This window comes from Anopheles marshallii, chromosome 3 (assembly GCF_943734725.1).
Source record: "Anopheles marshallii chromosome 3, idAnoMarsDA_429_01, whole genome shotgun sequence".
NCBI lineage: Eukaryota > Metazoa > Arthropoda > Insecta > Diptera > Culicidae > Anopheles > Anopheles marshallii.
In genome coordinates, this window is record NC_071327.1 from 7,606,892 (window position 1) to 7,628,352 (window position 21,461).

Here is a 21,461-nt window from a genome sequence, read left to right on the forward strand (position 1 = left end):
TTATCGATGTCGCTCATCAAGGAGGTGTCGCTCGGTTGTCAAAATTTACATTAGTCGCTCGTTATGGTACGCATCGTAAGAAAAACACAAACAGTCCCCGAGCGGTGGGGTATGCACACGTTCTTATCAGGGTCAAACGGGAGGTGATGAGTATAGACTCGATTCTTATCGAACGGTTGAGACGGCAACATTCCACAGAGCGTCAATAAACTTTTGATGGACCGCTGGAAGGGAACAGTGCCTTCAGAGCGTTCGGTGATGAGGCTTGAACCTTACTGAAGGTGTGATAAATTAATGTTTTACTTGTCCTTTCAACGACACACCTGCATGGCCGGTACGTAGTGGGTGAAGCATATCAGCCCGTAGGCGTTTAAGCGTCATATCAAATTAAAACGGAATGAATGATCGATGAACTTATCTAGTGTAAATAAAATATAATCTAGATAGTGGAAACTACAAGCAGACACAATTCCTCGTGACGGATGTTCCGTGCGCACATTCCAATCGGTTGTAAAATGGTAGGAAGAAAAACATAATAAATTGGTTTTGTACGATTACAGCCACGCCTGTGCTTATGCAACTAACCGGCTCGAAAAGCCATGGTGTCGAAAAGAAGACGGTTTAGATAAACGAACCAGCAGTGCGCTTGGGCCTTGCTATATTTACCTTGGTTGTGTTTGTGTGGTTCGTTTACGCTTCCCGCCTCATCTCAATCGGTAGTGTTCACGATAGAAAGGCTGTATCGTAAATATTTTACACTTTGGTCGAATTTACATCGCCCATTTCCAGGTTCGTGATGCAACCGCATTATGATTATATTAGCGTTTGTAGGTGTGCTGCCACAGCCGTCCCTTATTCCGGAGGCTTCAAAACAGGGGCTCGTTTGTAGGTTGGGCCCCAAAGAAAGTGATATTTCATGTTTCACTCCTTCGTAGTCGATAATTTATCATTGGAAAACGGTGCGCTATGAACGTGTGAATATCTGCAGCGATTGCGCTGGAGACGTTTGCCTTTGAGTGGGAAAATCCTGATTGATGTATTTTCGGGAGACAATTAAGAGATAGGTAGGCTTCCGGCTGGAACTGGATTACATGGGGCTTACCTTGATCATGGAAAGATCTAGTCAGTGAAGGAGTTGTGTAATAATCACAGGATCTTAGTTCATTATAAGCCACACAAACAACCAACCTGGAAAAGGATATGGGGAACTTCTCCCGCATCTCCCGCATTCGATGCGATGGATAAGGGTTTTATCTTAAACGAGCCTCAACGAGGATCGGAAACAAGCAACTATAATTTGACGAGCAAGCCCGAGTCCCAACCCAATTTCTAAGGGGTTTCATTACAGCTTCCTTTTTCGGGATCATTCGATCAAGTATGGTCGAACGAGCTCATCATCAATGAAAAAAGAAAACACGAAGAATACCCAGAAAGAAATAAAATACGTGAAAAAAAACAACAAACGCTTCATTATCTCCCAGAACAAAACTTGTGGAGTGTTTGTGTGCCTGGTTTCACTGTTGCGTTAGATAGAGATCAATTCGAACCAAACGAACCGCCAAGGGCGAAGGGTTTTGCCATGTACCTAACGGCTAACGATAGAATGAAATCCAGAATTGGGTCCACCGAAAAAAGCCTTTTCCGAAACCAGTTTCCACCGTGCCGCCGGCCAGTATGGGAGACGCGGTAAACGAGTTCGGGCGCTGAACGTAGGACGCAAACCGTAGGCCCGCGCAGCCTGTTTGATTGAGTATTAATTATAGAATATCCCGGGAGTGGCGTCGTCGACATCATCGTTTGCGTCCACTTTTTTTTTCGTCGTCGTCATCATTTTGTGGCTTCCCATTACCGGGCGGATTGGTTGAATGCATGGTAAATTTATCGTAAAATTATTCCTAGTTCTCCAATCATTGCTCGCGGGAAGATTTCTTGAGGATCATGAGGCTGGCGAGTTCTGAGTTCACTTTCCCGATCTCATCAGAAGCTGTAGAAAATTTAACCTTTTTCCCTGATAATGGTATTTTCTACAGCATTTTTTACATTGCTGTGGAATAATCAGTTCCGAAATGTTGTTAATCGATTTAAAATTCTTTAATCCATCCAACTGTAGGTAAAGCAGCTGGTTAGCGTAGGGATTTTAACTATACGACCCACAGAACAATGAACAAATTTTCAAGCTGCCAAACACACACATGATCAATTAACTTTTGTTTTGCTTTGTTTTTGTGCGTAGATGAGAAATACACGTACCACGCCAAATTGTTGTATCTCCTAGCACCAGAAATAGCCGTTTGCGTGATGGTAAGGTTGCTTTTTTCCCGTGTACGAACGCAGCACGTACGCAGAAAGAGATCATTAAACAAGCCAATTCTGGATCCGAATGGAGGCGAAAGGAACTCGTCAAATCTTCGACCATCATCGTCATTATGAGCGGGCAGGTGCCTTCGACCTAAACCAGAAGCGTTTAGGATCCTTCTCGACCATGCCGCAACCACACACAAAAAAGGGGAGCGACTGTCGAAATGTCGCTGTGTTCAAGATCGAACATAGATTTTTCGATCGTCCACCATTTCCAAACCCAGTGCCCCCGGTGGGTAAACGAAGTGTGTCTATTTATTTTCTCTTTCATGTATATGCGTGTTTTTTGTGCTCTTTTCCATCGATCGATTTTTTTTCCTTGCGGTACGATCGTCAATGATTTGCTAGATTATTAGCTTAAGAAGGAGGAGATCTTCTCGTTGCCGAGTCACTCGCACGGAGGCAGTGGAATCTTCTTCAAGGGCTTTTGGGGTGTGCTTTTTTTCTCTCCGAGCTGGAAGAAGTGTATCGTAAATTACATGATGATGATGATGGGAGAGTTTTGTTGTTGTTGTTTGTCCCTTTCCATCGTGCGGGGAACAATGTAAGGAAGGATACCCCGGGATAACAAACCCGGGAATGTGTTCGATTCGGCAGTTTGATCCGGCCCAGTTCGAACGCTAACATCCAGAGGCGGAGAACTTGAATAAGTAAAAAGCTGTGGAGCGAATAAAAAAAAACCCGGGAATCGTTAGTGAGACCCTGAAACACGCCCGGTATGTTCAGGTGAAGGTTTGGAAGGTAGATGCAAAGGGGAAAAAAATAGATTATCGAAGAAGAAAAAAACCCGAATCACCAACCGGCCTAAAACCTGTGCCATGCCCTGGCATATTCTTCGGCGCCTTTAGCTTTGGCGAGATACAGGGTCCAGTGGTCTGGTCGATTCTGGGTGGAACAGGTGAAATTTCATCACCAAACACGCGAGGAGATGAGCAATCGGGTGGGACGGCTGGTTGAACTTTCTCCTAATGAGGTGTTGACCTAGAACCCACTTTCACCGCACATGGTCTGCCAGCGGAGGCACACCGGGCATTCGTTCGTGGTGTGAAGTTTTCTATGATTCCAATTGGGTTTGGTTTAGGAAGAAAACTGGTGTATATATTCGAAGTGCACTTGATTTTTTATCTGTATATTACATTAGAAATAACATTTTTTAAAGTACGTTGTCGAGTTCCTCAATAACTCTGAATATCCATTATGAAATTGCTCAAGTTAGCTTTGGTACAAGACTAAGCATATCGGGGGGAAAAAAAGTTCATCGCCTTGTTCATTGATTAGTTTTATTGAGTGCAATAAATTCAGTACAATAAGCACACCAACGATACGTTCCATAATACTTCCCCGTTACGATCGATTGCTTCTGTTGCACCAAATGTAAGGGACGATTGCATAAGATTTTTGGTAGCCGTATTTTCCCAGTTATGCTCCGTACCGATGGATACCTTTTTCTTTACCATTTTTCTTTCCTTCCTTCTCGTCGGCAGGTATGTAACGTTGGCAAATCTGGCAAACCCGGGTAGCACACCGTCCAACATCTGAGCGGCCAAATCGAAACCAAGAAAGTACCAGCGACGGACACCTCAATTGGCGCATTGCGATCGCGCGCCTGCACATTCGCCATGATTTTGGGCCGTGTGATGTACGGTAACTGATTTCGGCGCGAGGGGGGTGGGCCTTACATAAGCCCGAAACGCAGGAGGTTCGAGCGCGACTAAGCAACGGAACTAATCGTTTTCACTTTTGCCACCCGGCATCGGCGAGGGTGTGTTTGGAAATTGGAGAAGAAAATTCACACTGTACATAGCGTATGATGTGGCCGTGGTCAATGATGAACTAACTTCACTATTTTTGATTCTCTCCTTTCGCCTATCGGCCTACTGGGGTAATGTTTTGCAATTTTATGCGCTTGCGCTTCCGGCAAAGTAGATACACAAAAAAAGGATACGAAGTTACGTACTCCACGTGGGCACGGTGTAATCTTAACACGCGGAAGAACGGAGTGGTTGGTGGGTAATGCTACGCAAAAGGGAGTTAAATCGGCGAAAAGGGGCAAAATATAGGCAAATATTAAATAACGCAAAGGAAATTTAAGCTGTCGTGGTAAAGAAGAAATAAAAAAAAAACCCACAGCAAAACACACCATTTGGCCCATGTAAAACGTGCACAAATGCGTTTTACTACGTTTTGCAGGGGCGCGTTTTGCGTTTCTCATGTTTTGGCATTGGTGTGTGGCCTTTTTTTTCTCTCGCTTGCGTATACTTTTTACATCAAATTTACCGATCGATCGCGTACTTTCACTTTATGCGCATTGCAACACACGTGCAGAAATGGGTGCAAAAATTAATAATGAAACAGTCCCGGACGGTTAGGCGCTGTAACCGAACAGCGGAAACAATACCGACAGTGAAAAACAGGGAGGTTGTATCGTTTTATGTTTTCAAAACGGCTTGCGACCTAGGTAAAATTAATAAACGATCCGTTGTAGAAAACTGAAAGAGGCTTAACCAACCAGTGCTACTTATATTTGTCGATTTTTTTTTTGCTGTTGAATTCCCTTTCATGTGCGATATGAAGAAAAGGTAATGTTGAAAAAAATAGGCGCTAAAAGAAACCATTTGTGCGACCGGGGAAACTGGAGAGTCATCTGTCTTATCGCAGACCAATCATTCACTTTCCCACTGTTACTAGACGAAGGCTGGAAGAAAAATCTACTGCACTTTCAGAAGCTGCATCACACTCACCGCCACGGCGGCGCACCATTGAGTGAAGTCCGATTGGGGAGGAAAATTAAAATAAAACCAGTAATAAAACAACCGCGCTTTTTTAAAAGCATAACAGTTTAATGGGCTTTTTGCTCCCCCTTTTGGAGTGTAAGTGGGAGGTGAATGGAAGAAAAATGAACAGACATGACTAAGGGATGCCGTTTATTTTTTCTTTCTCTCGTACCATTCACTCGTACCAGTTTGCAGTTGCAGTTTAGCCGCTTGGTTTAGCACATGGTTTGAATGCAGTTTTGTTAAACTGTTAAACGGCGGTAACGACTCGGTTTCGAACCCAGCTCCCCGCGAAACCCCATGACTTTTTCTGCAAATCGATCGCGATCGGTACGAAGAGCAGCGGCCAGCGGTATTATTACAGCGTTCGCTTAATTATTTAATTATTTTTTCAACTGATAATCGATCATTCGATGGTGCAATTATCGAGCGAGATAGTTCGGCTAGAAAGTAGCAAGCACCCATGGTGGGTGGTATCGAAGCAGAAGTGGTTCGTTCGTTTGGTAGCGTTTAAGTAAGAGGAGCACTGTGTTTAGCACGACCATTTCACGGTACGCAATCACAAACGAAAGCAGCAATAATAATGCTGGTGGTTGCTGTTTTTTTTCCTCCCAACCCGTCACGATAAGTAAGTACGCCCGATCGGCTGTTCGATCTTGTGTCGGGTTGAGGGTCGTGATCGATGACTGGGGATGGCATGGTGTGGCATATCAAGATCATGCTGCTTATCGGGAGCGGTAGCCATTGCAACGACACCGATGCGATACGAACCCTCCAAGCCCGATCGATTGTGATGAATGTGAGTTACCGGAGTTTCTTGGAGTTTCGCGTTTCCCCCCCATTCTTCCCACTGCGAAGCCTGCTCGAAAGAATGCAACATATCGATATGCAGCATAAGGCAACAAGGGAACGGAGCATAAGGCCACGCCAGAAACGTATTGTCGACGCGGGCTATGTACGGGCAAAGCAACAAATGACGACGTAACGTTCTTGTCGTACCTCTTTTTTTCCCCCCGTTGGGTACGGTATGGTGCCTTACTTTTTTTACGCTGGGCGGCACACCCGATCCAGCGGTGAAGCAAATATTGGGCTGGGTGTGTATGAGATTGTATGCCAGATTGGGTTGTTACTTTTCCGAACGCGGGTTGAGATTTATGATGCAGAAGTGCTGCCCGACATTGAAAGGAGTTCGTGTAAAAAATAGATAAATATTTGTTTTTTTTTTTTGAATATATTTATTGTTTAAACATAATTTGCAAATATTTTTTCTTATTTTGTGTGAAAAAACTAAAATTTCTTGTGGTTTTCATAATGAATTATTAGATTTTCATGTTACAGAGTTTCTAATTTACTAGAGCTTTAAATTATTTTTAAACTTTATGGCAACTGCTTTATGGCATCAATAATGGGAATCTCATCCCATCACCATCATGAAGATGAAGCAACTCTTTCCCGATTGCTGATTTATTTATGATCTCTCCATGACGACTCTATTCCGTGCGGTAACGGGTCTTGCGTATTCCGAACTGGACATTCTAGTTACAGTTTTCCAGTTTTTCCTGCCCCTATCTGCTTTGGCTGGAGTCGATTATTTTAAAACCAATATTAAGGTTTAAGAGACTCTTCAAGCGACACAGCGCGTAGTTCGTGCTTCATCGAGCGAGAGGAAATGCACGATGCGTTCCGTGCGCAAGTGCGCTTATGGTACGTGCAGTAATTAAACCAAATACATACTCGCTTCCTCACCGCAACCGATCTAGATCGTGTGTGTGTCCGCTTGCCGGAATTTGACAAAACGGACATGCAACGGGAAGCGTACAGGGGAAGTAGTTTAAACTCAGCTACTCGAGGCTAACGGGGTTTCGTTTAGTTTTTTTCTATTTCTTCATTGGCCAAGACTTCAACCCGTCCTCTTTGATGGCGTGGAAAATCTCGTCCGAGTCGCATGCGCAATCGGAACGGCATAGGAAACCCTCTGGGCAGGAAAATGTCACGAATGCAATGGCCTCCGCAATTGGAAACTGCACTGTGTGCACGCCGACGGCTGAGTGTATGCAATGTATGTTTTTCTCTATTTTTAGCTGCCCCAAAAGCCGTACACCGTGAAATGGAAATGTACTGATGGGTTGAAATACTGTACGGCGTGATTTTCCTACAATCCGAACTGACGATTCGTAAGCGTAAAAGTGTTTCAATCACCACTCCGATGCTGTATTTCCCACCCCGCTTTCAACCGTGCTGCTGCAATTCCATCCATGCACGGGCGATGGTGCAATTTCCCGCCTCAGTCGAAGGAGAAAATCTATTTTCGCAGCAGAACCGCTCCCGGGACAACATTCGGTCCGAATGGCACAAGTGCCAAGCGAAAGGTCCACACTCGGAGACGATGAGTCATCGGTGCGGTTTTTGTTCGAGGCGGCGTATAGCCTCTGTCCTGGTTTTCATGCGAACATTGCGATTTTGGCACAAACGTGTGGAAATGGCCGTTTCCATTTGTCGGATAGGTATAGTAAATTTGTCATCGGAGATCGGGAAATGTTTTTTTTTTGCATCGGCTGTTAAAAGTGATGTTTTGATCGTAAATCTTTCAAGCGAGAGCGAAAGCGATTTGCAATCGCGGCTCGTACGTGTGTGAACGATGTGCGAACTGAGCAGGACTCAAAACCTGAGTACAGTTTAAATTGTAAATGCATATTACAGGCGCTTGAATAAATATGTCAACGGAATGTTTGATACAATACTGCAACAAAATTAATGAAGTACCAGTAAAGTTGCTTCTGCTCATTTTTTTTTTGGCTAGATAACATTGGTTATTGAGATGTGGATAATGATATAATGGTAGCGGTACTTGGTTCCAGTTTCTTTCTGGTTCTTTGGTTCTTTACAAATTGCACCTTTTCTGGCCTGCCGAAGAACATAAAATAGATTAAAGAATTTTTATATATTCAAACATCCTCTTAGATTTAACATTTTTTAATGTTTATGAATCTCATAAGAATTCTTCAGAATTTCAAGCATAATTGAGAACTTACAATTTGAATGACTCTTATCCAAAGAATCATTAGAGGTAGTTGAAAAAATATTGAAAAATCTGTAAACTAGTATGAAAGTCAAGTGCCAAGTCAAAGGTTTTTTTTTTATTTTACACCCCTTCCATAGGGAAATAAATGCATAAATAAACTCACTGTTCTTTTTCTCGTGAAAAGGAAAATCTCCTCCCTCCTGGGGAGGCCTTCAAACACCAAAATAACTGCACTCACGGCATGGCTTTGTGTAACGGGCTCCGGTCAAGGTTAGATTACGGGGCCTCCTATGTTAATGGGCGCCCCGTAGACGATCGAAACCGGCGTTAAACCGTACAGTGCCGAGGCGTGCCCAGATTCACAATCATGTAGCGAAAAGTGAGCAGATCGTTGTGTTTTTTGTGGTCGTTGTTTGATTCTTTGCGTGCTTCAGACACATTCGATGCAGTGAGAGCATGGGTGAGCATTAAATAAAACAAAAATGCAATCACACAAAGCAACTGCAAAAGCGCACTGCACACTTCGGTGGTGTGTGTGTGTGATTATCGCTTGACGAACTGAGGTAGACGCGGACGCTTCAAACGAGAACTCGGTGTAGAGCAAAACGGTAGCAGCAACGGTGGCAGATTTGCATCACTCACCAAACCGGGATCTTTGGGGTGCAGTCGAGCGTGAGAGGTGCGAAGGATGATTACATTTCGTGATCGCTCGAGCCTACCTGCTGATTATGTGGTATAGTACCACATGGCAGCAAACCATCATCGTTTCGCCCCTTGCAGGGATTTTGAAGAACGTCCGTAGAAAGTGATCGAGCACGAACGCCGAGAACGTATCGCCGCTGGTTTCAGGCATGGAAAAAAAGCGTTGCCATTTGCATTGCATCACCGTTCGAGTTATTTGGCGTTGTGGCTAATTGCATTCACGACTGAGGTGGTAATTTATGCTGGATGTTCATTTTTTTTTGCTCAAAGATTCCTTCCAAACTACGTACCTCCACTAGAAGAAAGTGTCACAAACGATCTTGCCCCAAACGAATGGATGCTCAGCTTGCACTTCACCCATTTTTTCTCTCCATTTCACTTGCGACGAAGTTGCGCTTCCCTGTGTTGGAATCGCGGAAGATTGCCGAGAGTTTGGAAATACGATCACTTTAGCCTACATTGTAGTAGGGTACTGGCGCAACCCTTCCCATTCGGGCGGAGGGTGTGTTTGAAATCGATACCGCACTCGACTACAATTTCCACACACTTACGGTATGTTGCGCAAGTGGAACGAGATGAGACGAACGTGCGGGGCCGCGAATATGAATGAGATCGGTTCGACCGTGTACCGCATCGTTAGCGTTTCTCCCTAGAGCGGCCTAGATAGCCGACCGATCGGTGATCTCGATCCGAAAACTCCACGAGCAGCGGTGTTCCACCGAAACGATTCGATTGCGATGTGACAAACGTCAACCGAGCCAGCAGAGAACTGGGTGAAAAGTATCGATTTTGGTATCGGTTGGGAGTTGGTACGCTTTCCTTGATCGGCTGGCAAAACGCACATGTGCGACAACATGTGTTTCTGGTATGTTTATGTTTATGCTGCGAGCTGTGCGAGCACTGTGTCCCGGGGTCTTGGTCCAGCCATCATCGGCCGGGCAGCCGTCATTCGAATGCGAATGTACACATTTTCCTGTGTGCGACCATCGTATGTTGCGTTTCTGGCTTCCGGGATGTATGGTGGCATGGGGGGGTGTGGAGCGGGTTGGGAACATGTTACCGAGCCGTCACTATGTATATATATAGGTCATGTTTGCCCAGCGCAGCATAATAAATTGTGGAGCTTGAACGTTGCGTTGGACGTACATGGCGTTTTATGGTCGATGCGTTCGTATCATTGTTTGCTGCAGTGAACGAGTAAGAACAAATAGAAATGGTGCAATGTTGATACAAATTGCTTGAAGGAACAAATAAATGGGGGAAAAAAGAACATGCACGGTAAAGCGCAAAGAGCTCCTACACGAACCATTCTTTGGAGCAAGTGTTGGAAATGTGCAAATTAATCAAAACCACGTGCACGGCACGAGAGAGAAAGCATGCGAAGTGCACGGATCCCATCGCGAGAGTGTGTCACGATATGATCGATGCGTTCCGAGAATAAAATACATCGCGAGCGACAAGACGCAGTTCCAGCTTCCACGAAATCGCAAAACTGTTTATTGCTCCCCATCAACAAATTCTCGCCCATGGGGTAGTTTTATGCTGTTTATTTGTGTGCCGTGCGATGCGGTATTAAATACGTAATTCGTCGAAATCGGTATGTTCTAATTGCATGCCAGGTTACCCGTGCCGAGCATCTTGTGTGGGCCGTCTGGCAAAGTGGCGGACAAATGCCTAGAAAGTAAACGAAAGACAGTTTATAAATCATATTTTCTAAACACAACGACCGGAGACCCGGAATCGGTAGACGCGAAATACTTGTTCCACGGTTTTCGTATCCACCAAACCCCAGCTGATTGTTCTACACGGGTGCACACAGCCACAAATACACGTGACGACGGAGCGTATACGCAACCTCAGGAGGAAGATTTATAGTCGCGCTCGTATCTCTTCAACGTATCATCGTTTTTTTTTTTCGCTCCCAACGAAACGAAGAATTACGGTAGCCATTGTGGAAAGGATGGGAAAAGGGTAGTAGCGATGTCTTAGGCTCATATTCCAACGCGACATTCATCTTCTTTTCGGTGATTCAAACCTTGAATTTTACAATCTTTCGAGGTACTTCTGGTGGAGTTTGTCCCCCGAAAAACCCCACTGATGGGAGTCCCTGGAGGGAAGGAGTTTTCTTGGCTAAAATATCTTCATCACACGCAACTTCATTCCGCTTGCTGGTGCGGAATGTTGGCTTGGAATGGAATTTAATCGAGCACTGATTGTTTTTCCCCTTTTTGGCCCTCGTATGCGAGCTTCTGGTTGTTTGAAGATGTGATTTCATCTAGCGCATGCCTCGGCTACGACGTTTTAGAAGTTCCTATTTTTGCTTGCCTATCCGATCGTTTCGGTGGAGATATGAAGAGCAGTTTTAGAGAGAGGGAAGAAGATCCACTAAACACATGACTATAAAAAAAAGCTGGCACATGTGCGGTCTTTAGCGGGGTTTCTTGTAAGAAATAAAATGTTTAATGGGATACGATATGCTAGTTGTTGAATATTGTTTTATTTTTCTTTTCGGGGAGTTTGTTTGTTTTTTTTTTGTTTTGGCAATTGTGTTTCAAACACGCAGTTTGAAACTTTTTGTTCCCTGCTAAATGATGAGTTGGCGATAGAAAGGGAAAGGTTGCGGTGTAGGCCTCGTGTGATGTGCCTGGTGTTGATGAGTAGATGGAGTTGCGATTCGGTTTGCTCGTTTGTTATTTTCGTCGGCGTTTGTTTTTACGTAATTTTATTGGATATTTTTTGTTGCCTTCATTACCCACCAATTCTTCAACAAAAAAACAACACAACTTTGAAGGACTCTTTAAAAGGGTTTCTGCCGGCATGAGTATGATCGCCGTGATGATCGCCGTGATGATCGCCGTCCAGCGATGCTTCCGAATGTCAAAAGTCTTTGAACCTTGGGGAGCCATGTTTGCCCAAGGTCAATGGTAATTAGCAAAACTTGACGAAATTAAAGCACCGTCCATGGATGCAGCGGAAGATGTGCTCAGGAAGAAAGTGATTAGAACACGCGGCGTACGATGAAGCTGTTGTGTTAGTCGTCTCATTTCAACCACACGTCCAATTATAAAGACCCGCGCGGACGGGCACTGTCCGGGACAACTTCTCAAACGACTGTCATCCGAAACCAGTGCGAGGATCGCAAGTACACGATCGCATCAATTATGGGTCCTCACATTTCATGCGATAAATCGGGAAAATCTACACGATCTACATGATAGATGCTATCTTCGCAGCGATCGGATGCGTTCCTCCAGTTGTTCGTGGTCCAAAGGGGCCCAACGTGTGGTGAGATCCTCCGACGGACCGTTAAGGACGGGAACCGGGAACCGTTTTCGGGCAGCTTCAATTGACCGCCTATTTCTGCGTCCCGGTAAGGGCAACGGACTTGTTTGCACATATTTGACTGTCATCTGTCATCGGTCATCGGGGGTGAAATGGTTGGACATTGGTCGATATTTCTGTCCCGTCGCATTGGCACCGTAAATATGTCGTTTGCGATGGAAACGAACGCACCGTTATCGGATTTTTCCAATCGATCGATTGATTTGGAGCTTGGTTAGGAGTAAAGTTCCCTGCGCAACGTTACAGGCCGAGGAATGCGACGGTAAATTGGTCTATCAATGTTTGCCCTTTTCCCTCCTTTCGATCGCACTGGTCGCACTGGAGTTGGACATAGCAGATTTTAAGTAAGACATTCGTACAAAGTCATTATTTAGGACCATAGGACCATGATGTGAGATGGTAGTGGAGATTCCTGGGACCTTCATTGGTAGGTTGGATTAGTTAGAAAATTGCTCACAATGATAATCTTCGATCCGGTGCCCAGCTGAAGATGCACCGTTGTGCTCTCCAAACGATTGTCAAACATTCATCTCGTAGTAGGATCGCTCTGTACCATACCAGCTGCGCTGGTACTGGATCCATGCACGCTCCATATGTGGCAAATCTATGCGCCATTTCGGTGGGTGTGATTATCTTTTCAACGTCCATCAACCGGGAAGTTGAATTGTTGCGCAAAGCCGGGCGCGCTGTACAGAATTGTTCCCCCGGGTTTCACCAAAGTACCGATGGCGCGTGTCGTCTCTGCTTTATCAGCGCCCGCATCGCAGATCCTGCCTGGGCAATGTTAGAAAAATAGTCGGCAGAACGGGCGACGGAAGAACTCAATCTTAGTCCACCGGTGGATGTTTCAACCGTACACACTGCACTTCGAAACGGGGACTCATCAGCAACGGCGTAACGCGAGCGCGTGTAATGGTTTCGCTCTATTTATGGAATTTTCAAATTATCTTTCGCCATCGCCGGTTCGTTCGGTTGCCGTCTTCATCGCTTAAATCGTCGTTTGGTGAGTCAATACTGTTTCGAGACGGGAATTGGTTATTTCGATACCCGAGCAACTGTTGGGTTCGGAGTGAAGGACAAACCACACTCACCGTTACCACCGTCCAATGCGCATACAATGTGAGTTCTGTTTCCAGGGTTCGGTTTTGGGGCAGTATAGCTGTGACATGTCAGTAATATCCCGAGGATCTTGATGAATTCGCATTCCACCTCTGGAGCGGCGGGAATCGTCTTCACGAACTACAGTGACCTCAATAATCCCGCACCAAAGTGCCGCGGATGCATATCGGAGATGATCAGTATCCGCCGATGGGAACCCCCTGTTTGACGATCCACCGAGACACCTGAAACCCTCCCCGGGGGTGGAACTGTGAAAATAGCGGAAATAAAGTATCATTGCTTCTGTTCGCGATGCGCTACAGACGATAAGGAACGCTGGAGGTTCTCCTGCTGCCGGTAATTTGTCCCAACGCCGCAAGGGTGACAATCGCCAGACGATGTCAACGGATATGATCAATCATTTTTCCATCCACCCATAGAGGCTGTGCGCTAGAAGTGGGTCACGCCAGCAACACCACCCAGCTGTGGAAAGCTAATGACATTCGACTGTTTCAATGACCTCCTGGCGAGTTTCTGGATCTCTGACAGCAGCTCGCGGTGCGCCGTATTGGCCACTGGGTCGATTCGATCGTCATTAGATTTCAATCTGTCATCCAAGTCCGGGGGATTGGTATGGGCGTGCTGTGTACGGTACTGGGTCAACATCCTTTTAGAGCGACAAAAGAGAGAGAAAAAAGGAAACCGAGCGGTAGTGGTTATTAACTTTAAATTTCACGCACCCTGAACTTGGCGCAAACAAAATGGGACATAGATGGGCTGGTGTAGGACCCGGTAGACCATTCTCATCATAGCGTGATGGACGACAACATGAAGATGACGGCGTGGTGTTGAAATGTACAATAACATTATACAGAAACACACAAAAACTACACAAACCAATCGTCCATATTGGGAAGAAACATCCAAACCGTACATTGACCGATTATGATGACTGTTCGGTACCGTGTGTGTGTGCGTTTGTGGAGGACATCCGAAAAAAAGGGTTGTCCGGAACTTCCAGCTTATAGTGGAAAAAGTCAACGGTATACTGACGGTGTGTGCTTTTAACACTCGGTTTCCCATTGTACACTAGCTGTCTGCTTGCAAGCCAAGTCAAGCACTTTCGCGATGAGGCTGCAGTTTCTTTTGACATCCAGGCTCCAAACAATTTACCGAACCGAGTTGGACGTGTTCTTCACATTATGGACAAATTTCTCGTTCTGCTGTGTAACTTTCGAAGCGAAAACTGTTTGCGGGTCAGACTGTTTCGATGCGGGCGTTTATTGTAAACGGTGAAGATTCCCAGCATGAACCGATAGACCGCGGCGCTGTTCCGGGATGAGAGACGATTTCCCATTTTCGTTCGTCCAAATTTGGCGCTGCAGTGAGCGGTTGAAAGAAATTTTGCAAATATGACGAACGCTACCGTACCATTCCCCGTACGGATCAAGAAATTGTTGACCCGCTGGAAGTGATTATTAATTTTAAACCTTTCCTTCGCCCAGGACCGATCGGTGATGATGACAGTCGTGGTGTTGCGTTGCGTTAGCTTTATCATTGCTGTCTGCCGGATGCGAGGGGGCGAGGGGAGGCCGATGGTGCTGATGGGTGTGAAAATTGGAAGGCAATTTAACTACCATATCGAATCAGAATCTGGAAGGTGTTGTTCTCCAGCGGCTGCCATCCACCCGAGCCCAACGGTCGAGTCCGAGAGATGGTTTTGCATGTTTCGTTTTAACTTCGGAACGGTATTTATGGGAGATGATGGTGTCGAGGGTGCGTAGGCCTTCCCGACAGTATCCACCCGGGTGGATCGGTTTTTGGAGGGCAAACAATGAGTACAGGATTGGTTGTTGTTGGTGTTGTTTTTTTTAGCTGTATGTTGAGCGTGGGGGTTACCGGGATTGTTGGGCGCACCGTGCTTGACCTCCATTGTGCGTGGATGTAGGAAAATCGCACCTGCAAGCGTTTTTCAGCACTACATAACGGTTATGGCGATTAGGTTTGATTGTCCATTGTGACAAATTGCCGGCGATGGTGTGTTCTTTCGCCTGCAGACCCAGGTGATTGGTGAGGTCTTTATGGGTGTATTGAATTTATGGCAGCAGGAAACCATAAAAATGTTTGTGTGGGCTTTTCGGAATCGGAGCGGTTTCTTTGAGTTAGTTGTTCTCGTTAATGGGGCTTCTCGGAATTGTATTCCGAGAATATGACAGTTAGATTTAACATTTGATTGAATTGATGCGATAATAGTTGTGTTTTATCATGGTTTATAAATAATAATGTGAATGATAAGTATAAAAAAAAACTTTATTTGAAATTCCTTTTAAGTAATTATTCTTAACAGTTGCTAACTTTACCAAAGAAGCGAAGGATGTTGCGTAAATTCATGCACTATAGCAGAGCAAATAAAGCTGGGGAAACAATTTCACCTTATGGGCAAATGAAACTACTGGGTAAACGCTTTTCGGCTCAAAACGACGTCGTAAAATTTAAAAAAATCTACAAATTAAGAGGAACTTTTGTCCAACGAAAAACACAACCCATCCCGCCATCGGCGAACGGTGGAAGGGAATGGTGCGAATGCTTCAAACCGGTGCTCCATCGGCTGGCTGGTTGGCTGGCACGACAAATATGCCTAATTAACGAAAAAACAACCGGTGGCCTCCGGAATGTTGACGGCGGCGAAACGCAAACGCAAACGGACCTGCTCATTTTCGGACGCCAGCCTACGTTGTCGGCCGCTCAGATGAATGCCCGGTTGCCCGCCTGCCACGTGCGCCATTTTCGTGCCATTTGTCCGCCTCATCTCCAAAGGGTGCAGGGTCTTCTGCTCGCGTTTTTTTGAACGGTGGCTAAAAGACGGCTGTTCGGGCTCGAACGGTGCATAATAGCAGCACTTTTCCCTCGGTCGATTTTGTCCGTTCAGCAGTTTAAATGGCGTTGGTTGCTATCGTACCGGTAGGCGCAAAGTAGAGTGGATCGTTTACGGATCTAGGAACACGTTCCGACGTCTAGCGTGCGTTTCGGAGCAGTTACAGCAGATATCCTAAACCGGTGCTAAGCGCCAACGGGTGGGATAGCATGGAATGCTTTTTTTTTGTTGGCTATAGCTTTGTTGTTATTTGCTCCAGACAAACGAATAATTAGCCCTCACGATTGACTGTCTGCCGAAATTAAAGTTTCGTCCGACGAAGTAAGACGAACCTAAGGTTCCTGTAGCCATTCAATCTGCTGTAAAACAGGCAAGGAATTGAATATAAACAGCAGTAAACGAAGAATAAAAACCAAACTGTTAAGATTGGGTAGCGAAACGGAAATTGATGGTGTTTTTTTTTGTTGGAGAAGTCGCCACAGAGTTACCGGCTGAAATCAGAAGCTAGGCAAGCATGGAGGATAGTGTGGCAATATAATGATGCTGCGCCACAGTATCTCAGTACACTGCGGGATTTTGGAGAGTGATGAACGTGATGCTCGATTCGTTTTCAATCGCTTACAAACATGCAATGATCAAGCCTTGAAAGTCGAAGATTCTCTGGGTGCTACCGATATTGGAGCTCCCAATGACGTTGGTCAGAATGTTGGCATAGAGATGAGTAACAGGAAATACAAAAGAATCCTTAAAAGAAGAAGATTTCGACAATATGGCATTAAAGCACTGATTTTCTTCACAACAAAGTTGCAACTCGTGCATCTCGCGGTCAATGAGTTCAGTTATCCAATTTTATTACTTTCAAAGGCTCGCCTTCCACCATCCTGCTGAGAACATTGGTATAAAATGCGGATTACCGCCAAAATACGACTTTCCACACGTTTTGTCCAAGTTACATTTGGGGCGACTCACCTGTTCCGTGCTTTGAACCAGAAATGAACGCACTTACACACCGTAATCTGATTCCAGTTCGATCAATGGTCTGCAACCGGCAGGGGCTTAGGGATTTTACCGAGGGGGAAGATTGGATGCTGAGGAGTTTATGCCGATTATTGCGGACACGATACACGAACGTAGCTTAATCGTGCTAATGATTTTTTAATTGTACTACTATCCAACCTACAACTACATGGGGAGTTGCGAGTTTTACCGAACGGTGAAGGGTGCACCACGACAGAGAAGTCCGCGAGGCTGAACCTAGACCTGCAGAGGTAATTTTTGGTGAATGTTTCCAAATAACAGCCCAACTTCGATTCGGGGACTGGTTTCGGTGCACGAGATCATGCTCCAATGTAGCCGGCGTTGGTTCGATCGCTATCAGCTGGAGCCAGTTCGGACGTGTGGTTCGGCTTGAACCTTCCACGCAACCGAAACCGGGTGTTATTGTGGCCGATCGCAAAGAAAATTGGTCCGTAATTTCTGGGAAGGTGGTACGTGCCCGCAGTCTCCGCATTGCTGCACGCATGCGTGAGCTGATCCGATCGAGCCGTTGTATCATCGCCGTATCTTCGCGCTTAAGATCACGCTCGATTTGGCCGGGTCTCACCGGGTCGCATACCACATGAGGTGGTTCCACCATGTGTGTGTGTGAGTGTGGGGTGAGGGGAGGGGATCATCGAATGGAGACATCATAATTGAACTGCCGGTTCGATGCGGCACAAAAGATGACTGCGAGTGCACGGTTGATCGTGCGCGGAAGTTTGAACCGTTGGTAGTCACCGATCCGATTCCAGGTGTACACGTACCGCGCCGGTGACTAATTAGCTACAAAGTTGATTGATCGTTGCCGGGCTTTTCTTTCTTCCACCCACTGGATGCGGTAACTTTCGGACGCGTAATTCTTCACCCTCGTCGGGAAGTGTCCAGATAAAGAAAAGGTTACATTTTTTACTTGCGGTGTAGGACTTAAAACAAGTTTTGCTACATGTTGAAATATGTATAGGAATTGACCTCAATTTAAATCTTCATGCGCTGGAGGGGAGAAATATTACAGAACTTCGTCATATGCCTTACAACGAATCGCACACGGATTAGGGTCTCCGGTCACTCTAATGGACGGCCTGTAGTTAGTGGGTGCGCTTCAGCATTGTTAAGAATAGTTCGCATCGTTAAAATAACATATCTTTTTCCTCGTTGCAACAAGTGAAGCTTCGGTCGAGTGCGAGTTTTTACGAGAGCACCGTAGGGTCCAACACCACAATATCACATTATTCTTGTACCGGACGGACCAACCGGGCGTAACTAATGACTCCGACGCGAATAAACAACTCTATAATTCATTCAATCATACAGCAGAATATTAACAACATCGCGCTAATGTTCTCACCTGTTCGTTTCCTTTCCGTTTCGTTGCAGGTAAGCGTCCTCTGCGGTAACGCAACGCGACAAGTCCACTAGTACTCCCACTCACAGGGTCTTTTGACACGACAACAAACGGTACGGTAGGACAGGGTGGTTGTAACAAAAAAAAAAAGAATCCGTAGCAAAACAACGCCATCGTACGCATCGGCCATGCATCGTCATGGTGGGGACTGGATTTGCGCCCCCACATCATCTCACGTACGAACCCTTCCGGAGAGGTGACATGCGGCTCGTACATGCGGCTATTTTTTTCTTTGTACCCCAGCTAACGTCATTTGGAAATTCGCAATCTCACCATCACTTTGGCTGTATGGGCCTTGCGGATTAGCTTCGCATGGTTGTAAGTTTTAAGTGCTGGAAATAACTCGGTAGTGTGTGGAGTTAACCCACCAGACCTTCCAGACATTTGCATCTGACCTTGTCACCGTTGGTTGTGTGATTGTGACCCCAGAAGTAGTAGTAGTTCTGGAATGTTCATCACGTTCATCAGTGCCGTGTATTTCAAAATAGTTCAGGTCTTGTTGGAAGATGTAACACACAAAAACCAACTAAAAAAAAAATTAAACAAGTAAGGAAGTGCGGATCAACTACTGGGGCGTTGGGAAGAACTCGACAACAACAGGCAAAACACTTAATGTGTCAATGCAAACACCGAGCAGAAGAACTGCAACGGGAACGGTGAAGGTGTCACAGCTGGCGGCACGTCTCCGGAGCAAATCGAATGTGACCCACCTGCAACGAACCCGTGCCCGTGTTGCGCGAAATGTGTCGTCATGCGCAGGTGAACTTCGCGCCGCGCAGCAAATTGCTTCCACCACTTCCGGTTCGGCGCGTTGAACGGATACAATGCGACACCTTCCCGGAGGGATAGGTTGCGATCGGGCGAATCAGGTGCCCATCATGTTCCGTCTTCTTGCTCAATGTCAACTTCGCACAGGGGCTCGTGAATGTGTTTCCTTTTTTGGAGTGCTTAACGTTCGTGGACCTCAAAAGTCTGCCAGCAATGGAATGTCCCGGGTGGTGGAGTTTAATGTGTGAGGGAGAATGTTTTTTCTTCTTCAAAGAATAGCAGAATGAAAAGGGAATGGTACATTTATTTTGCTGTAACAGGTTCGAACGGACAACCGATCCATCACACGGCAGACTTTCGTCATCTCTAATGCGCGCACACGGGGCCACGCCGTATGGCTCTCGTTAAGATGGGAAGATAATCGCGAATCGAGCCATCATCGGATCAGGGTGTTTGTGGGTGTGTGTGTGTGTACGAGCGGCCACACAGCATGGGGTGAAGGCAATCATAATTTAAGTAATTATATACGCTCGTCGCTCACAACGATGTGCGCGCAACGGTTGAATGTTGTGGCTGCGTGCACCTTACAGTAAAACCATCACCAGCGTGCTTTCGTCCAGTGCCGCCATCACTAGTGACACACTTCTGTTCGTTCTACGATTCGATGGGGGGGTTGCTGGTGCTATTTAACCTCATTTTAAATCTCACCTCCCCCTCCCCGTTCAGCGGAAGAATCGAACGGAAGAAGACACCGCGACACTAACTCGCGGCTCGCGGATTGTGTTTGGTTTGGGATGGAAAATATTGTCATTAGCGCGGGCCGCGCTCAGGTCACAATATGCTCGCTCTCTATGTCGCATGTGTTTGGTGAGGTTATTATGTGGTGTGTTTTTTTCTTCTCTGGTGATGATGAGGAAACAATCCATCCAGACACAACACAACACTCTCGGTGTCCATTTTTCAGCCCCGCAAAAAACGGGGTAATAAAGCAATCAGCCAAAACCAACCGGTTGACCGAATTGACCGCTAGCGGAATTGCATCCAAATCGCCACTGCAAATGACCGAAACTGATGCGGTGTAAAAGTTTTATAATGAGAATCAAATGAGATGACATCATTGGGTAGGGTTGTTAGATTTCGGGAAGGGATCACCGACTTTTCCTTTGGATGCATACACTGGCTACACCGACTCCCGCTTGCTCAGGTGGCGTTGCAAGTCATTAGCGGTCGGACGGACGGTTCCACACACCCTGAAGAAGACACTTGCGAAAACACCTTCACTGTGGGGCTCTGCGATAGAACAGGACGGGGATTAACGTTGCGTTGTTCGGTTTACGATACTTCAATTGAATCGTTTTGACAGAACACAACGATACTTTCAAACAAACTCACACCCTGCGTTTAAGGCGAGCGCAGGACGAGTTTAAGCTACATTGTGCGGGGTGCACACTTTTATGGCACTAATGGCAATAAAACGAACTGCATCTCGCTTGATGTCTCAGTTTGTTCGTTAGCGTTCGTTCGCATTTTTATGACCTTTTTGCATTTTCATTTTATAAAATATAATGAACTCTTCCTCTCCTTCGGTCGAAAAGGGAATGTGGTTGACCGCCGTAGTAACATCGCCGCTATCGCGATAAACTTTCCTCCGATGCATTCTGCGGGTGGCTTCTAACCTAATGCGAAATAAAAAAAAAACACACACACACACAGGCAAATCGCACCAGATGCTCGCTGGAGGTTACACCTGATCGGTTTTATAGGTTAGCTCGTGGTCTTGGCCGAGGCGAGACGCGGTCGATTGTAGCAGGAAAACCTGCCAAGCGATCGTCTGCGATGCGCGATTGTGGGGAAACAATTTCCCAGTGTGTTTCGCTTTCCCGGTTTTTTACCGCTGATGGTCCGGCAAACCGTTGGAACTCCTTAGCGAAACGGTGCCGCTTGTCGGTAGCGTAAGCAAATATGCACAAACATAAACTTCTGCCACGAGCATCCATATCTCTGGTGGACCGTTCTCGGTGCATCGGTTTGCCGGGGCCGATGCCGATGAATAATGAAATCAACCATTCGGATCGGAATCGG

The 21,461-nt window shown here is 46.0% G+C and overlaps 1 protein-coding gene across 1 annotated transcript in view; it reads left to right on the top strand.

Moving 5' to 3' along the window:
* LOC128715355 (protein outspread) overlaps positions 1-21,461 on the top strand; it is a 177,943-nt gene that overhangs the window by 24,465 nt on the left and 132,017 nt on the right. The window lies entirely within an intron of this gene.